The sequence below is a fragment of the Papaver somniferum genome, chromosome 8 (assembly GCF_003573695.1).
Source record: "Papaver somniferum cultivar HN1 chromosome 8, ASM357369v1, whole genome shotgun sequence".
NCBI lineage: Eukaryota > Viridiplantae > Streptophyta > Magnoliopsida > Ranunculales > Papaveraceae > Papaver > Papaver somniferum.
In genome coordinates this window covers 16,496,672-16,516,333 of record NC_039365.1, presented here as the reverse complement: position 1 = coordinate 16,516,333, position 19,662 = coordinate 16,496,672, and the positions used below count along the sequence as shown (strand labels likewise).

The window sequence follows — 19,662 nt, the reverse complement described above, 5'->3', positions numbered from 1 at the left end:
TACTTTCTTAGATATCATCAGAAAAAGATTCTTTTTGTCTATGATTCTGTGGAGTCTCCAGAAATTATTTCGGAAAACCTTGGAAATTTAATTTTATGTACATTTCTGGAAACTGAAATTTTCGGTTGAGATTAACAGGCACAGACAAAGGCTGCTATACAAGCTAAATAAAAAGAGGAAAAGCAGAGGAGCAAGTCTGTATGTTGTGCTAGTCCCAGTCTGTGACGGCGGTGCTTACAAAGATGTTGTGCGAGCCAAAGAGGAAAAACAAAAGGAAAGGATCAAATCAGGTTGATGTGCTTACTCCCCGTTCTGTACCGGCGGTAACATTCTTAAAATTTTGCGATAGATGATTGTTATGCGCTGATTTGCATCATTTATTCTCTGAAATCTTTGGTGTGTATGCGAGCATCCATTTGATCTCCCATTTTTCGTATGTATGCCTTTTCTGACCTTCGCATGTGTTTGGTTGGCCTGATTTCCTAGTCTTTGAATCGTATGTTGCCTGGTCTATAATTTATCCTTTCTTGACTATAATTATACTTAACCAAAAGGACCTAGTTGAAATCCATATTTCTATCATGTATAGAACTTCCCAACCAGAAATTATGGGTGATGCTACGAATCATCCCCATTCCCTCCAGGATTACATGTATCCTGCGAGATTAAGTTTGTCCTCATGCATTGTTTTACCTTAAACTGATGGTCCATTTGAATTGAATGAAAAAATGTTACAATTACTTCCTAAATTACGAGGGGTTGATTCTTAAAACCCCTACCATCATGTACGAGAGTTTGAACAAATTTGTTGGACCGTGCAATCAGACCATATGTCCGAAAACTCCTGAAATTGCGTTTGTTTACATTTTATTTAAAAGAAAAGGGTAAAACATGGTTTTACAATTTAAGACCGCAGTCAATCACCACTTGGGAACAACTCACAAATCTATATTTCATAAAATTCTTTCCACATCATAGGACCGTTGATCTCCGTCAAAGTATCACTTGTTTTGTGCAACAAGATGGAGAGACTTTTTTCAGTATTTTGAACGGTGTAATGATTTGTTGAGTGAATGCCCTCACCGTGGATTTGAGAAGTGGAGACTGTTCGCAACTCTTTACGAAGGACTAGACTTTCATTCTCGAGCCATGGTTGAGTCTATATGTAATGGTAAATTTATTGATAAAACTGTGGATGATGCATGGTCATTTTTTTGCTGAGGTTGCAGATAAAACCCATCAATAGGAATCCATTAGGGAAACCAGGACAGTATCACATGATCTGGGTAACTCCCATGAGTTAGAATCTGATTTTGACTCTGGTTCAAACATGAATTGCATGACTAGGAGAGTCGAAGCTCTAGAAAATTGTAGAAATGCAACTGTCAGTGTCCCTAAATCATGTACCCAAACTGAACTCCATGTTTGTATGTCGTGTGATAGCTCAGACCATTTGATTGAAAACTTCCTTGAACTGCATGTCTTGAGGCAGTCTTGAACACATCATGTTAGTGCTCTGTATGAAACACAAGACATCCACTCACAAGAAAAATCCATGTTACAATGATGATGATCAATTTGATTTTTAAAATAGTGTGTATTGTCCTACTCATGCAACTGATATTGAATATGAACCTTATCTTGAGGAAAATGAGTTGACTGAATACACCAAAGTTGTTAACAGGGAAGACTATGCATGTTACGTACTCTGATGATGATATAATGTTAGAAGAGCTAATTCTTCTTGAAGAGTCAATTTTGGAGTCGTGTGACTCTGAAATGCTAGACCATGATGTAGAGACATCCAATGATAATGTTTATTTTAATGTCGATATTCATCGGAATCAATATCCTGATGATTTTGGTACTGATCTGGGTCTTGTACAATTATTCTTTGAAAGTGAGCACGACATGCAGCTTGTGTCTGACTTAGGAAATGTTGAATTATCTGTTGACATTAATGATCTTATGCATGAAAATATATTTGGTGTGTCTAATTCACTTCCTAGGTCACAATATGATGTTTCTTATGATCCGTCTATGCATGAGAATAAATCTTTTGATGACGATGATTATGAATTGGGGCTTGTTAATTTGTTCAATGACTGTGAACATGATAGAGCGTTACTTGTTTCTGATTAGGGAAAAACTAGACTGGGTAGTGATACTTTTGAGCATGAACATGCATACAACTTAACCAGATCTGATTTCCAGCCTAGGTCATATAAATCTGGTCTTGCTTCTGACCTGGATATTGTTCCTTTAGAGTGTGTTAAATCCATGTTGTTGACAGTTCCCAACCTAGGGATAAAGTTATGTGCATCTCAAATTCTTTTGGACATTTTTTCCACTAAATATCCAGTCATTGAGAAGCCACATCTGGAATTCTATTCTGTATCTCTTTCCTTCCTTGAACATGTCAAGCTAGATTTTGGAATTGTGCAAGAAGTACCTCAAGATCTGATAGTTGTTGATAAATGTCATATCACTGTAAAATTCAGGTTTGGGGGTAACTCATTCGGTTTAGCATCCTCACTTAGATTTTTATCATGTTATAAATGTGTGAGACTGTCGATATTTCTGAATTCCGTCTTTTGGGTTGATCCTCAACTCTTTAGATTGTTGGTTTATGGTGAATTTCTCTCGTACAAAATCCGGTAGCTGGAAATGTTGGACTCTATCTTTGAATAATGAAGTTCTTGTCATTTCTTTCGCCGACATCAGGTAATCTCTTCCCTTTTCTCTAATCAACATGGTTCTCATGGTATGCTGCTGTTTAAATTCTTATCATATGTTGAAACATTGAGGACAACGTTAGATTTAGGTTTGGGGGAGTATTTGCATATAGAGTTTTTATTCTTTTGCATTTAAAAAAAGAAATAAAAAAAGATCTTCAAAATATCCTTGTAAAAATTTGCATAAAACCCCCAACTTGTAGAGATTTTAGAGTCACTAGTATGCTTCTAGCTATGCTTACATAGAGAGTCTGAATGAAATAACTGAACTTGGAAGTACTGGAGAACACAATTGGGTTTCTTATTTGTCCGAGCATTAAAGTTGGATTTAACCATGCAGGTGGGGAAATTAGGTGCAGCAAAGATATTTGGTATTAGAGTTGTGATCACCCTTAGTACATTTGACAAGAAGGTTCCTTCCTGTACACATGAGAGACTAAAAACCATGTCTTTTTGAGTGCAATCATCATAAAACCCTATTGGTAAGGAAGATTTCGAGGCTTGTCGTCACTTTCGAACTCGTATTATTTCATATGGTGTGGTTACTTCTCGCTCAACTCTTAAGGATGAAAATGTGTTCTTTGGTAGTTCTAACTTTTTATTACTAGCATGCAGAAACTCCATGTCCTCATAGCTCCTTGGATGCTTGGGACACTATTACGCTGTGAAGTTGGAGAAGGTTTTGTGGGTAAACCTCTGGTAGGCCCTCACGAGACTACAACTCGTCTACTAGGGACACCTAGGGGTTTAAAGGCTAAATGCATTCGAGAGACCAGCGACAGTGGTATAGTTAGGATTTCTTAATTTTTGTTTCACTTGAGAAAAAGTAAAATTCAGGTTTGGGGGTATTTGATGAGTTCCAAATATTGCATATTTCTACATCTTTTTATTGACATTTAACTCATATTTTGTGCTCTAATTCTCTATTTTATCCTAAAATCTGCGATTTCATTGTTTTCAAGAATAAATACTTATACTAATTAATTTTGTGATTTTAGGTATTAAATAAATCTTGGATGAATTGAGAAGCCAAAAGAGCAGGAATTTGGTGGTCAGGGGCGTAAAGACAATGAGAAAACTGGAAGAATATCATGCAAAGAGCACCTGCAATCCGTTTGCAATAGTTTCGCAAGCTTCTTGCAAAGCCTAAACCGAGCATGGGCTTGGTAGATAACCCAAAACCCAAACTCATATCCAGATCTGATGCATCAGAGATTGATACACCCGTTCAGCACCCAACAACCGCTCAATATCCAACAACTCCTCCTACCAGTACATCAACATCATATGCAACCGCTTTACACCTTAGCACCCTTTATCACTTCACCTAGTCGACCAGAAACAACATCTTCTTCATTTCTTGTTTCTCTCCACAAAACCAGTACCTTCATCTCTCGATTAATCACCTCCGCCCTCACCTCTCTGAGCACAACCACCATAATTAACATCAACTATACCTCTAATTTCTATCTCTCTCAACCTTATCCTCTTTCTTATCAAAAACAGTAACCCTGGAAGCTAGAATTTAGAGAGATAAAGTTAAGGATATCTTCAAACAGCTGGAATAGTAGGCTTGTAGAGATGAATTGAAGATGTAAACTGTCAAAGAAACGAGTTTTGGGTGAGTGGATCCCTCTTAGTTATCGAATTGGAGTGAAATTGAGTAAAATTTGTGTATAAATAGAGAGGAGGTTGTGATGTAAAACTCATGCCCGGATTAGCCGGAGAACTAAGCAGTAATATAGATTAATTTTCAGTATTTCTTCATCATGTTTTAATTTCATAACTAGGGTTTAGATGAAGCCCTTAATCTATAGCTAGTTTGATTCAAATCTCTGATATTGTTCTTGTTATGCATAAATGATATAGTAATGGTTTAATCATTGTGTCAAAGTATATTGCTTTCACCTTTTGTTTGCTAAGAAACATAGGTAGGTAGAATAACCTTATATTGTGCTTAAACTCATGCTTAAGAGACCAAGATAATCTGTGATGATTGTGCTGTAAGAAGACAACTTGTGCTAGGGATTAGTCACCTTAGTTTATATTATGCCATCCATCTTAGGAAAGATTTAATTATATAAGTAATCAAATTGGTCTGTGATTAGTTGTACTGTAAGAAGACAGCTAATACCAGGGATTAGATAGTGACCTTAGTTGACATTAAACCCTCCATTCGAGACCTCCTTGGATAAACGGCAGACTTGCATCTTGACCGGTGTCCATTACAAGGGACAAGAACATTATTGAGACTGAATTGCCTTAGTGTAGGTTAATAGGCGGATTCGACTGCCCTAGTATCTTTCATTTGCGTTGTTCTGTTTTCTATTTTGTGTTTCATAAACATCATCTAGTCGTATCGGCAAACCTCCTTTTGATATCCCGCATTTGAATTAGCAATAGTAGAACTTAGAAGTTTAGCTTCGCATCGTAAGAACTCCCTGTGGGATTGACCTGTATTTCCCATATCTATGTTATAAACACTGTGCGCTTGCATTTATCATTGTAGGTACTGTTTAGAGACCTTCCAAAAACCATTGAAACTCATCGCACTTTGTGTGATTCAAACACCTTAGAAACATTCTTCCATTTTCAGCATCATCAGTTTTTGCAATCCAAAACCGGCGTGTCCCATCACAGCTTCTACACTTTGAATAGATAAAAGGACAGTCCATGGCTAGATGAGAAGGTGACTTGCAAATTTGACACCTGCAATGATGACTCTGTAAAAGAAGATTATATTAGTTATGCGTCATAATAGTGAATATTTTAACTGTCCATATATTGTTAGTAATGTTCAATCTACTTAATTTTCAAATAGAGCTTGATGATGAATCTTCTATCGCTTATGAAGCTTTAACCGTTCTTGATTGATATATTTTTTGGTGCTTGCTTTCTTGGGTGCTTTGTGTAGATTTTTCCAAAGGAATGGGGGTGGTATTATATAGAAATGAATCTCCATCGGTCTTATTTTTCAAAAAACTAGCCGTTTTTTTTTTGAAATTCACAAATACCGGCGTTGTCGCAATTATAGATTCAATGCTGGGACAACGTACCGGCAATTAACCATGTTATTCAACCATGCTGGTAATAGTTGCATATTTCTCTGTGAAGAAATTCACTTGTACCGGTATGACCATCTAACGGTAAACTATACCGGAACAGGGTGTCGGCATCCTATGTCACATTTACTTCAATGCCGGAGTTTGGGTGATTTCAAAAAAACTAGTCGTTGAGGTTTTTCTCTATATAAGGAGAGCTAATACTTGGACCCAAAAGCCCAAAACTGTGTGTTCTTATATATCTCCTTGAGCCTCTTAACTTAGAAACCTTAAACCCTAGAATAATCATCTATAAATAGCTTAGTATAGTACCTAATCCCACATACAATAAAAAGCATCGTTCGATTCCGATGAAGATTTAGCAATCATCCAAGCATAGTACGGAGAAACTCGTCCCTCAACTATAGATAATAGCACGCGGGATTCCATGTGGTTGAATATTTTTAACAAATTTATTCACGATTACGATAACCCGAAAGGAAGAACTGCTCAACAAACTGAGCAACGACACGACATCGTCCTAAATGCGATGGTTGAGTATCTAAAAATGAAACACCGGATCGAGCATGATACCCACAATATATTGTCCCCTCAACAACTTGTAAGTAACTTTATGATTAATTCGATACAATCCACTCTTTTTCAATTTTTATGTGACAAACTAAGTTTTTGTAGCATGAAGCCGTGAAAAGGCGTTACTTACAGGAAAAGGGAGAAGCATTCATGTTTGATGCCAACGTGAACCATATTGTAAGCGAAGTCATGGAGTACCACTAAGCTGGGTGAATCGGAGACGGATTCTTCCTAAGAAGATTGATAGGTTTAGTGCTATTTGGTTAGGTTTTTAGGGTAGTTTTTGGTAAGGTTTTGTGGGTACAGGTCTATGTAAACCCTCACGAGACTATAACTCGTCCACTTGGGTCACCAAGTGGTTTAAAGGCTTGATGCACGTGCTAAGTTCATTCGTGCTTCCTGCGAAAAGGATTACATTTGAAATAAATTATAGTTCCGGCTTACTTTGTTAACATAATTCAATCCCGTTAGGTTTCCGGCATAGTACTATATATTATCCTATGCCGGACTTTAGTGTCAAAATTCTGTGTACTATAAACCATGTTCCGGACCATAAACCAGTAAAGAGCATTTCCGGCGTGGGATCTAACTTACTGATAATGCCGGAATATTAAAGTGGAAAAGAGACGTTGTGTCCTCATCTGTTTAAAGGAATGGATACACCCATTGCACTTGATACCTCAAAAAAAAAAGGTGAGCTCCAACACATATCTCCGATGGAAAATCAATCACTAACTACCGATTTCATCATTGGCATGGAAAAAGAAAAACTTAAGAAGAAAAAATTATCCACTCCGATAGGAAATCAATCATCATCCACCACCAACTCAATTGCCATTATACTAGAAAAACTTAGAAGAAAGGAGCAAACCACCAAGTCAATTGCCGCAATGGAAGAAGAGATACTTAGAAGGAAAAGAGAAGAAAAAGAGGCAGCAATAGAAGCAGAATATCGCAAAGAAACTAAAGAGATAATCGAAAGTGTAAAACAAGCGAAGATAGAAGCCGATGTTGAGGAAGAAACCATATGGATTAAAAATTTCTTCATAGTATCGGATTTGCCGGAAGATCACCGCCCTTTAAACCTTTTTTGGGTCTTGTTACGGATGGTCCTTATATGTCGAGGTTTGAGGACGTTGAGTGCAAGAAACGCAAAATGGAGTACGGGGAAGAGTTTGTAGCGAATCATACAATTTCCCTCATAAAATTATGTCGCAAATACAACGAGTTTCTCGCAAGATACAGAGAGAATAGATGTCAAGCTCAGGACGCATATAACAAGTGGAGAAAAGATCCTTTTAGGCATTTCGAAGCCGCTTTGTTTGTTGAGTCTCGTTACAAGAAATAATGTTAGTTGCAATTAGCTTATGATCTTTCATTTCGTGTGCAACGTTGTTTATGCGTTTAATGTTTTTAATTTTATTTCCTTAAGATTAGTATGAGGGCCAGTTTGAGTTAATGTTTTTAAGTGTTATTTATTTCCTTAAGATTATGTGGTTAATATTATTTTTTTTCCTTAAGTTTATTTCCAGTGCCGGCATTGAAAAAGAACCAAATACTATACCGTTACTTTTGCCGGTATTGTAGACACAATTTAAACTAATTGTCAGAATGCCGACATAGAATTGTATCATATTTCCATGCCGGAATTATGATTGTTACGAACTCAATTTATGTGTAAGTTACAAACTCCTTAATTCCACTTATGTGACGGTTACAAACTCCTTCATCCCACTAATTTGATGGTTACAACTCCTTTAATACCATTTATGCGTAGGTTACGAATCCCTTAATTCTATTTAAGTGACGGTTATAGAAAGGAAAGTATTCGATCTCTATTTGTATTCGATCACCCTTTTTGTTTCATCTTCTATACCAAAGACAATGTGTCGTCGCAGACCTCATGAAAAACCAATTCTGTTGATGATGGTGGTAAATCGAAACCAGAAGAGCAACAAGTGCCTGAAGAGTCTGTTGGTGAAGCAGAAGTAACAAATTTGATGTGGTAAGTGATGTCTATGTTGGATTGAAGTATTGTTAGGGTTTATCCCATACTTGCTTGTATAGTATTTCTACCACAGTAAAAGAAAATTTTGAAATTGCAATTTAGTCAATTTAAATTCAGTTACATGTTTGACTCGCGGTAGAATTCAATTTGAAAATTATGCCAGATTGTATGTGTTGTATCCCTATTTTATTGCATGAACCTGCCGGCATATAAACTTATTTGAATACTGTGCCAGTTTTCAGTGTCGGCTTTGTATATTTGATCAATACCATGCTGTCCGTATTTGCCTCTTATGTTTAAAACTTTGTACAAATTTCTCCATTTCCGACCTTGAATAACTCTGTTTTTCCACACCGGCACCGCTGACGGCAGTGTCGATATGTTTACATACCATGACGGCTTTCATTCCCTTGATTTGTTTAGAATTCTCTGTATAAAATTCAGGAAAACCGGCATTGATTTTTAATTATTTAGTACGCCGGCACGTGTTCCGGCACTGCTTATATATTTACTATCTATGCCGGCGTCCAGTATAAATCCCAGTTTACAAATTGGAACGTAGGTCTAAAGAAACACAAACGAACAAAGGAAAGGGAAAAGCTGTTGAAGAAGTAAAACCTAAGTCTTCCCGACGTAGTCGTTCTTCTCCGGATCGTGCTAAGGTCGTCTTTCGGTATCAAACTATAAGGGACACAACCAGCAATGATGATGATGACGAGTGGAAAAAATGGCCCGAACCCGCCCGAGCTGGTGGCTCATCCTCACAAGCAGGTGGCTTAGGACAACCTGATGTCGGATTTGAAGTCCCTAAGGAAAAAGAAAAGAAACCCCCATCCCACCATCCTAATAGATATGACATGATTCCAAACCGCGAAGATAGCAAACAGTGGGGGTCAACCTACAAGCCCACAACTCTTATTTGGCTACAAGCACTCTTGAGCTTGTTGGATCTATCAAACTTATGTAAGACGTTTGCATCGTGTTATTATATTATTTATATGTGATCAAGTGAATTTAATTCAGTTTGGTGTGGTTTTATATGACCACAAGAAATCTTCCGTGTTTGCCGCCATCAATCAAGTGATGTGTGGCCTTTGGAGGATAAGTGTACCGCTGTTATAGAAATAGTCAGAACATCTGGGTTGTATTCCGCGGTAGAAAATTATGTGTCCACTGATCCAGTCACGGCGAACTGCTTTTTGGAGAGGTTTTATGGTGAAACTGATACCATGAATTTTCATTTTGGCGAGATGACCATTGTACCTGAAGATGTCCAAAGAATACTAGGTTTAGAGGTTCTTGGGAAAGCCGTTAAGGAAGGAGATGGATGTAAGGAGTTAGGATGGGACGAGATCTATGAGCTGACTAAAAAGTTGTTTGGGTGGGACAAGGAAACGACTTTAGCAAATATGTATAAGACAGACCGTACCCGGACAAAGACTATCACATTCGTCAATCTCGTTCGATTGTTTGGGAATACGAAGAACAAGCAATTGAATCCCGAACAAGTTCGGCAAACTGCCGCTGCTTATCTGTTGTTCACCTTTGGATCCGTTATATTCCCCGACGCTAATGGTAACAATGTGCATATGAACCTTCTAGAATACTTGGATCCCTTGGATAGGGTCCATGAGTATTCATGGGGCACTGCTTTCTTGGAACATTTTTTGGCAGAAATGCGTAGAGCTTCTAAGGCGAACACCCGTCAATTAAATGGTTCTTTCACTTTAATTCAGGTATAGTAAAATAGTAATTTTGTCATCATTGTCGTTAATTTTGTTAGTTTCCAATTATTTTTTCATAAGTGTTTTTTTCTTATACATTGCACTGGCATAGGTGTGGGATTATGAACACTTCCCAAAATTGTTCATTGAGTATAAAGGATTGAAGAAATTCCTTGATTATCAAGAGCATCAGGATCTAGGTCAGAAATACTTCTTCAACATTGCCCCGAAGCCCAATAACAGGAAAAGGTTATGCGCAATGAGATTGGCTTTGGACTCTGTGGCTATCCAAGATGTTGTGTTTGACCCATATAGAAATGCCAGAGGATTTTATTTTGAAAGGCGTGACAATGTTTCATTCTACAACGGACCGTTATTTTATCCGAAAGGATTTGTTATGCACAAGCCTCGCCGTGTAATGCGCCAACTTGGGTACAAGAAGAAAGATCTTACGGATACATCTTATCAGAAATTCTCTCATGACTTTCCTCAATGCGAAGCAAATGAGAACCATACTCGGGTAGTTTACGATCTAATACCCATTCTTGCACATTGGAGTGAAAGGGGAGAACGAGGACTTGTGTTGGATAGGGTTAGTTGGGAATTGGAGGAAAATGGTTATGAGACCGAACCAACCTTTCTCAGATGTCATTGGAAGTACTCGCATCCTTATGTTGTACGCGCGGCTGACATAGAAGTTCCTCCACAAACAGCACCTCCCTCTGCAACTGCGAATGAACTTACTGTACCCGTACTACAAAAGATCCTTACGTTGTTGGTATGTACTTCTTGTTCATTTCCTATTCTTTCCAACTATATCTATGAACTTATATAAGTATACACATACTAATTATATTTTTAAAAATATGACAACAACGTCAGCGGATAGGAAGTTTTTCAAAGTTCTTTAAGAAAAAGAACAAGAATGAAGATGTGTTAACCCTGAAATAAATGGAGAAAGTTGAGGAAAATCTTGACAAAATTGAAGATCCAGAAGCAAAAGAATTGTGGGGCGAAAAGAAGAAGAGGGCACACACGAAGCCAAGGACCGAGTGATCGTGTGTTTCTTCTATAGTGTTAGTTTGGTCTTGAAAAATCTAGTGTTGGTTTATGTTTGTTTGTGTGTCTTGAACAATGTTTTGGTTTATGTTTGTTTGTGTGTCTTGAACAATCTAGTGTTGGTTTATGTTTGTTTGTGTGTCTTGCTAAAATATTTGCTTGATTTGGTTTATGTTCGATTTGTTTTAGGTTTGGAACCTCTTAAATTGGAGTTTTTCCTTTTATACAATCTAGTGTTGTTATTTGATTTATTATGTTGATCAACCAAAGTCAAATTACCTATTTTACAGAGTTTTAATGTGCCAAAACTTAACAAATTTCCAAGTTTTTCTCAAGTATCGGCATGTTCGAAATGGGAAATATCAACGCCGGCACTCAGAATTTTCAAAATCGCAAAAATTGCAGAGTTTCGGCATTGAATGTATTTTTTCCAACCATGCCGGCAGTCTGACTACCGACACTGTTTTTATGCTACTTCCAATGCCGGCACATTTACTAATATCTCTAGATGTTTTTCAGGATTTCCGGCACTGTTTAAAAAAGTAAGTTATACGCCGGCACCTAAGTCCCAGCATTGTCATAATGAAACATAACCATGCCGTCATTGGCATCAAAATATGATTTAATGTTTACAATTCACTCTTCCAAAAAGAAAACAAAATGTTGCGTATTAGTGAACCACATATATCCAAATTACTCATCATCGCTTCCACACATATGAAGTTGCATCTCCTCCTCTTGGAGAGGTTTCTTTGATAAGGATAACGCATCCCAAAATCGGTGATTCTCCTCATACAATGCCATCCATCCCTTCCATATATTGGGATCTAGATACTTGTTTTTAACCATCCCAGAAACATGTGGAAATGGACAATTTTCCTTGAGTTTTAGAATAACGAAATGATTACTGTTCACGAACGCCAAAACAACTCTTCTCTTCTTAAGGGATCCTTCGCATTTTTGCCACTTTGTGTAAATGTTACTTCCACGGTGGGGGTAAAATAATGAACAACACAATTAAATGTATCCGCTACTAGATGCCTAAAAAGAGGCATTCTCATCCAATATTCAGAAGGAAGAAACTTCATCTCCTTCTCGGGTCCTAACACTTGAGCACACATATCATCAAACCCCTCACCTTGACCAACCAATTGCTCATAAAAGCTCCTATTTTTCACAAGTTGTTCGGCCATCCTTTTTCTAGCATATCGGCATGGTTTTATTCCTCTACTAACCGCCGTCTCGAAGATTCCTAATTGTTCGGTCACGACATGATAGTCAAAATTTCCATCTCCATCGACATCATCCGTATACACAATATACTCGTGAATAACCCCAGGAAGTTGCTCTACGTAAGACTTTATTTTGGTATGGTAATGTCTATATGTCTTACCTGTTTTGGAATCCTTAAACATCTTCATATCACCAAATTTTAGCTTAATTATATCCAATCCATCCTATGCAATCTCTACATTTCCAATATCTTCAGTATGTGTTGGGAGTAAATACTTCCTTGGCCTACCCCTTCGCCTTGGAAACGAAACTACATCAACTTTGGTCGTGCCTACGGAGTTTTCACCATGGTGTTGTTGTTGACTAGATATGGGTCTCTTACATTTTCTATCACTTACTATGGGTGGGGGTTCAGAATGCTCACCTTGTTGTTCTTGGTAGCTCAATGTTGGTACCCTTGGCGGCCTACCTCTTTTCTTTGGAACCTCCACTACATCGACTGTGGGTGCGGATTCGAAATGCTCACCTTGTTGTTCTGGTAGCTCAATGTTGGTACCTTTGGCGGCCTACCCCTTTTCTTTGGAACCTACGCTACATCGAATATAGGTGTGGATACGGAATGCTCACCTTGTTGTTCTTGGTAGCTCGATGTTGGTACCTTTAGCGGCCTACCTCTTTTCTTTGGAACCTCCACTACATCGACTATAGGTGTGGATACGGAATGCCCACTTTGTTGTTCTTGGTAGATCGATGTTGGTACCTTTGGAGGCCTACCCCTTTTTTTGGAACCTCCGCTACATCGACTATAGGTGTGGATAAGGAATCTGTCATTTGTTGTTGACTTGATAGCGGTTCCTTCCTCCGCCTAGCTTTTTTCTTTAGAACCGGCGCTTCCGCGAACCTTGCTTCCGAAATCTCACATCCGGTTAGATCTCGTTTCTTTCAATTCGTTTCTTTGATTTCTCCTTGCTATTTTGGTTTGTAGTCTACCGGGAGGATCTCCCTTTGTTGGCTCTTCACTTTGTGCTGTCCATGGGCGCGTAATTAGCCTTAGTTGGCTCCACAAGACTTTCCGGCTAACCGAGTTTCCAGGTGAGTAAGCTTCGTAGAATTCCTTTGCTTCGTTCGCATCCCAAGGTGATTGTCCGGGATCTTCCGTAGGGGGAGGGTCGAAAGATAGTTGCTTCCAAAACGGATCGATAACCTCAATAGGTATCACTTCTTCATACTTCACAAGCATATGACGACACGGAATCCCCAGTGAAGACATGTTGGGACAAATACACACATCACCCGGTTTGCCGCCGTGTATCTCCCATAGCATTTGTCTCATCATATGTTTTATTGCCCACTGAGGGACGTTGAACTCTATTCCTTGGAGCAACTTAACATACGGTAAATATGAAGTCATCCTTTCCATTGAGATTTTCTCAAAAGCCTTCTTGATCTTATCGATATCACTCTTAAAGTATTGCTTCCTTGCCTCGGTGACCGTAACCACGTTTCCTTGGCCGGACCGGATTAAATCTTTAAATCCCATGAGAAGCCTCCGCTATACTAGTTTCTTCATTCCCGTAGTGTCTATACCGGTTTGTCCATGCACGCACAAATTTTTCCTTGAACTTATCTAACCATTGAGTCCGACAATACCAGACGACAGTTGGATAAACTTCATTCCAATCGGCAATAAACTTGTCCAATATCTTTTCATACATATCCTCGGTAAGATACCAATAAACTTTCTCCCAATCTCTTAGAAATTCTGACCACTTTTTATGATTTTCCTCGTGTTCTTTGTCCACTCACTCTTTGATCTTACCTCTCACATCTTCTTCTTCTTCAGGTGATAGTTTGTTCTTGCGAACATCTTCCTCTAGTTGAGCAATTATTCTCTACTTAATATCCGCCTTTGTGGGTTCAAACAATGCATGACAAGTTTTTATCACATTTTGACATATATGGTATGTACATAGGAAATTTTGTGCATCTGGGAAGACGTCGGATATTGCATTCATTAATGAGTCATCTTGATCGGTTATGATGACCCTCGGAAGTTGATATTCCTGGAAGAACCTTTTCAATTGTGGTAATGCCCAATGATAATTATAATCCCTCTCATTTTCCATTACACACCAAGCCAATGTGTATGTTACCTTGTCCGATGTGTGCCCCATGATGTTGAACAACGACATGTTGTATTTGTTTGTTTTGTAGGTGCAATCCATAATAAGAACACCACCACATGTATGAGACAATTGTGAAAGCAAAGGATGCGAAATGAATATTTGAAGTGGCTTGTTGTCAGGACCTATTTTTAATGATACGCGTGTAGTTGTGATCCCAAACTATCTTCTCAAATTCTTGCATAACGCTCCTCCCTTCCCATTCCACCCTTCTAATACTTGCTTGTGCGCTATAAATTGTACTTAGATAAGACACGTTAGTCTTATCCTTTTCCTTGAAGCCTCTGAGAATTTGTCTAGGTTTGATAAATGCTTTGGTCAATCTCTTTACATCCTCCATTTCATGAGGTTTTAGCTTTGCCACTAGGGAGTGACCAACAAAATCTTTCGGATCCAGGTGGTTATGACGGCCGAACGAAACCCCACAATCTCATTCATTGTTCTTGTCATTTAAACGGAATACAATCTTAAAGGGGAAATTATCCTTCCTCGTATGAGTCTTGTATACCCTATTTGTAACACCCCGTGTTTTTAGCATGGCGCATGCTAAAAGATGCGCCATTGCTCGAGATGAAGCTTCATCCAAAGCTTCCGTTGCATGAGATGCATTTGGCCCAGGGCCAATATCCGGTGCCAAGTAAGGCACATCGCGTATGCATATTGGCTAGGGCTAATATGGCATTAGTTGGAGGCTACATTGTCCAAGAGCCAATCCTGCATCAAATGATGCATTAGGCCAGTTGAGTAGATGACCTTGAATATGTACAACCAAAATGGCTGGACATCGTGTGTAAAATGTACAACCAACATGGCTAGACATCGAGTTGGCAGTGGACAGCTGATAGACGCATTTATGTGTCTATATTGTCCTCAATTTTCTGTATTGTTGGTACTCGATTTCGTACTTATTATGGTGTTTTTTGTACTTGTAGGTATTTTTGGGAAAGAAACATTTTTGGAAAAATCGGCTCGAAAAATTATGCGGAGCACCCCGTTGGATATTTTCTATGTGGACTCTCAGTTTGGTTAAGGGGCACCTTAATTACTAAGGAGCACCTCAGGGGCGCCAACTGCTATTCGTACCCCCATCTCTGTTAAGGGGAGGTCATCCCCTTCATTTGAATTTTCGTTTTTGGAGGGAAATTATTCCTCTCAGCTGCGGTTAAATACGTAACTCCCTGGAAGAATCTGAGACGAGATTTCCGAGGATTTCTTGTCAAAGTATGATTGGGATTGTCGTGTCACATCTAAACATGCTTGATACGTGGTTTTGTTTCGAAGAAAAAGAAGATTTTGATAAAACAGGGAACATATATTTCGTCGAGACATTCACGAGATTTTTGCGAGATGGCGTGTGCAGTTAGGGTGTTTGAGTCTTTGTATATGTTCTTAGATGCCAGATGACGCGTGATGGAGATAAAATGGGAAACTATACTCGCTGCAAATTGGTGAAGATATTTGCGAGAAGATTTGGGTAATTAAGGGGAAGATATTTGGTCCCGGCGTATATAAATGAGGGGGAAGGAGGGAGTTTGGGATAGTTAGAATTCTACAGAGACGTAAATAATCGAGTTTCAGGAAACTGCCATTTGTGCTGCTGAAGCTGAAGAACACGAAGAACATCGACCCACAGAGGCAGTCGTTTTGCTACAGTGACAACGACAGTTAGGTATTCTCGTTTCCTGTAACAGTTCGGTTTGTAACACTTATAACTGTTACAAACCCGGTTTTAATTGATTTCTCTCCCATTTCATCATTTGTACACCACCTTTGAGCAATAAAAATGAATTTTGAGCGTGTTTCCAACATGATAATGAGCTAAATATCCCACAACCAAGGAAATGAGGAATCTATTTACGCATGAATAATTGGTAACTATTTTATTTTATTTTCTCTAATTTATAATTTATAATTCACTCAATTACTGCTTTTGCAGAGTTTTAAATTGTTTGCATAATTTTCTTAATTAGTTGTGATTCAATCTGATAGGTTTTACTTTGTTTAGTCAATTGATAATCTATGCTTAAGGAATACAATTGATATTTGAGAATTTTCCTGATTATTTGTGAATTAAGAAATAAGGGATTTAAAAGACAATTAGAGTTTTGAATTATTTTCCATAATTTATTCATGTGTGATAGTGGAATCAGTGTCTTGGTTATTCCTAATAATCTTGAATTAAGCTTTGTTTGTTTTTAAATTTCATTAACTCTAAAATCTTTTGCTTTCACAAGTCTCAACGAACTTTTTACTACAACAACTTGAAATCACATCAATTATTGGCGCCGCCGACGCGGACTTGACTTTAGGCTAGAGTTTATATATATATTTTTTTAGGTTTTTATTTGTTTTTCATGTTTATTTTATTTGTTCTTCTTTACGTTTTTGGGTTTTTGTCTTTTCCTTACAGAGTTTGGAGCGGAAAAAAAAATTTCCAAAGTTTTTGGTGAATTAAAAAAAAAAAAAGAGAGAGACAATTTTTTTAGAATTTTTTTTAGATTATCTTTTCTTTGGCACTTTATTTTTGGACTTCAGACTGTGGACTTTGGGACTTTTTTTTTAAATCCTACGGAAGGGTAGTTTAAATATCAATTATTTGCAGAGAAGGACAGCGATTACGATATCGCCTCGGCCCATCGGGTTCGTACATGACATAGGAGTCGTGGCCCGAGTCAACTTCAGTGGTTCATCCCCCTCTGGTACGGGAGGTAAGTTTTTCGAAACACTCGCGAATACCTATCAGCGGGTTACTGTATTCCTTCGTTTGCATATATGCTGAGGATTTGAAAACGGATGCTTTAATTTCCTAGTAAAGGGCAAGGACTGGCCATACAAGATAAGGGTTCGGATTTCATCACCGTTCCCTTCTTGCCCGCCTTAGGAAAACGAAACCAAACGCGAACCTAAGCGTAAAATTTGACTAGAACGAGACCTATAGGGTAACGAGCTTAATAGGAAAGTCATTCAAAAAATATTGGTTAATCTTTTAAGCATGCTTCAAAGTTCATGATGGTTTCTGTGAGTTGAATACGCCGCCTTGTAACGCCGATGAGGCCTTGGGTATCAAAGATCCACTGAGCTTCCCTCGTCTCGATTCAACTTACTTAAACTCGGATTGATTATAGAGGGGTTTGCTTAAATTGTAACGAATTCCCTTTCGAAGGATTAGAAGTTGGTCTAGAAACAATCTAAGTGGAGCCATCATGCTTTTTGTTTGCTAGAAATCAGTAGGTTTGTTGTGGTGGAGTCATCCTTGTTTGTGTTTGCATAGAACTTCCCTTCCTTTTAGGATTTCTTTCTTTTTCTTTTGTTTTTCTAGTGTATGCCCAAGGTTATTAAAGAGCGGGATTGGAAAAGAAACACTCTAGGTCGATTGGTTACTGAAAAACCTAGTAGTTCTTTTTGTGGAAGCAGGGAGCTCGAAGACTCTTCTTTTGAGATCCCTGTTTTTGGAAACTTCAGTTTTGAGAATCTATCTCTTCGTGAGGAAAATACCCCTAGTACTTCAGCTGTGCCAGCAATGGCAACTTTGAAAGATTACATGTTCCCAACTAGGTCCACCCGAGCTTCGTGCATTAAATTGCCATCCAAAACGGCTAATTTCGAGATAAAACCTAGTATTATTTAGATAATCCCTATATTCTTAGGGAAAGATGATGAGAACCCTTATTTTCATATTAGGGACTTTGAGGAAATTTGTGGGACAATTAGAATAAAAGACCGTACTGATGAAGTCTTGAACCTTAAGATGTTTCCCTTTTCTTTGAGAGATAAAGCCAAGACCTGGCTGAACAACCTACCATATGAATCCATTGAAACATGGCAGGAACTTATTGCTTCTTTCAATAAGAAATTCTACCCTAAGCATAAAACTGCGTCTGTGGTGTGTAGGGAAAAGTAACCTACAAACTAACCTGCAAGTATACAGGGAAGTTGAAGCAAGTAATAGTAAATAGGGGTTTGTCCACAGGGACTTGGAGGATTTGCTACAGTTCTCTTTGGGGAGTTTCTAAAGTTATCTGAGTTCAAGGGAGGGTACTAAGGCTTTTGATTTCACTACCTGACCCTAGGCTAAGGAAATTGTGATGCAATGTATGTCTTGTTTTTTTCATGAAAGGTTACAAAGAAGGATAGAGAAACTAACCTAGATAAATGACCCCTAGCATCAGCTGTCTTTCAACAGCACAACTGATCACAAGTATTTAGCTCAACTAGCTAACTGAGCTTGATGCAATCTCTCTAATGGATTAAATTCTCACACACTGACCTAGCTGCACTCCTAGCATCAGCTGTCTTCTAACAGCACAGCTGATCACAAGTGAGTAACTCAAATGGCATTTCATTAATCCTAAGGCAGTTAAAGCATTTCAAGACAATACATATACATTTACTATCCTAGCATATGATCAAGAGCTTCCTCTAAGCCCTAGCAAATGAAACTAACACATAATAAAACTGAAATTAAGACAAAACAACATATGAATTGAAGTTCAAACAAAACAGGGCAAACATATGAGAAACTGGCTAGTCCAGTTCTCTACAAGAGTGAAGCTGGCTAACCCAGCATGTCCACAGTTACAACCCCTCATACCCTTTTATAGTTACAACCAAATAAATCACAAATCCCCCCAAATCAGTAAAATTAGGGTTGTTGAACATCACCTAAATTGATGCAATTTCTTCCAATTGATGTCGACCCATACCTTGTAATCTCTTCCTGCTCCATTCCCACGCGCCAATTGCTTCTCTAGACTCGCCTAATCGATTGATTTTTCTTCTAGGGTTTCAGAGAAAAGTGAGAAGAAAAATCAATCAAATAGGGGGCTAGAAAGAGGGGGTGATGATGGAAGTGATGGGTTTAGGTCTAGGGTTGGTTTGGTGATGATGGAGTTCGTTGTGGTGGTGGCAGTGTAGGTGAAGAAGGTGGTGGTACGGTTGGTGGTGATGGTGGTGCGGCAGGGTATGGTGGTTGCAGACGGGGTGAGCTCGATTAGGTTCTGGCTAGGGGTTGTTTGGTTTGTGGGATATAGACTTAGGTGTTTGAATGTTGAGCGGGATCATCGAACCTTGATGTTCGGTGATGAA

The 19,662-nt window shown here is 38.4% G+C and overlaps 1 non-coding gene across 1 annotated transcript; it reads right to left on the bottom strand.

Moving 5' to 3' along the window:
• Positions 1–985: 985 nt before the first annotated feature.
• Positions 986–1,091, bottom strand: LOC113307266. The gene has a single exon (XR_003339070.1). It is a non-coding gene; the product is annotated as a small nucleolar RNA R71 (small nucleolar RNA).
• Positions 1,092–19,662: the final 18,571 nt, after the last annotated feature.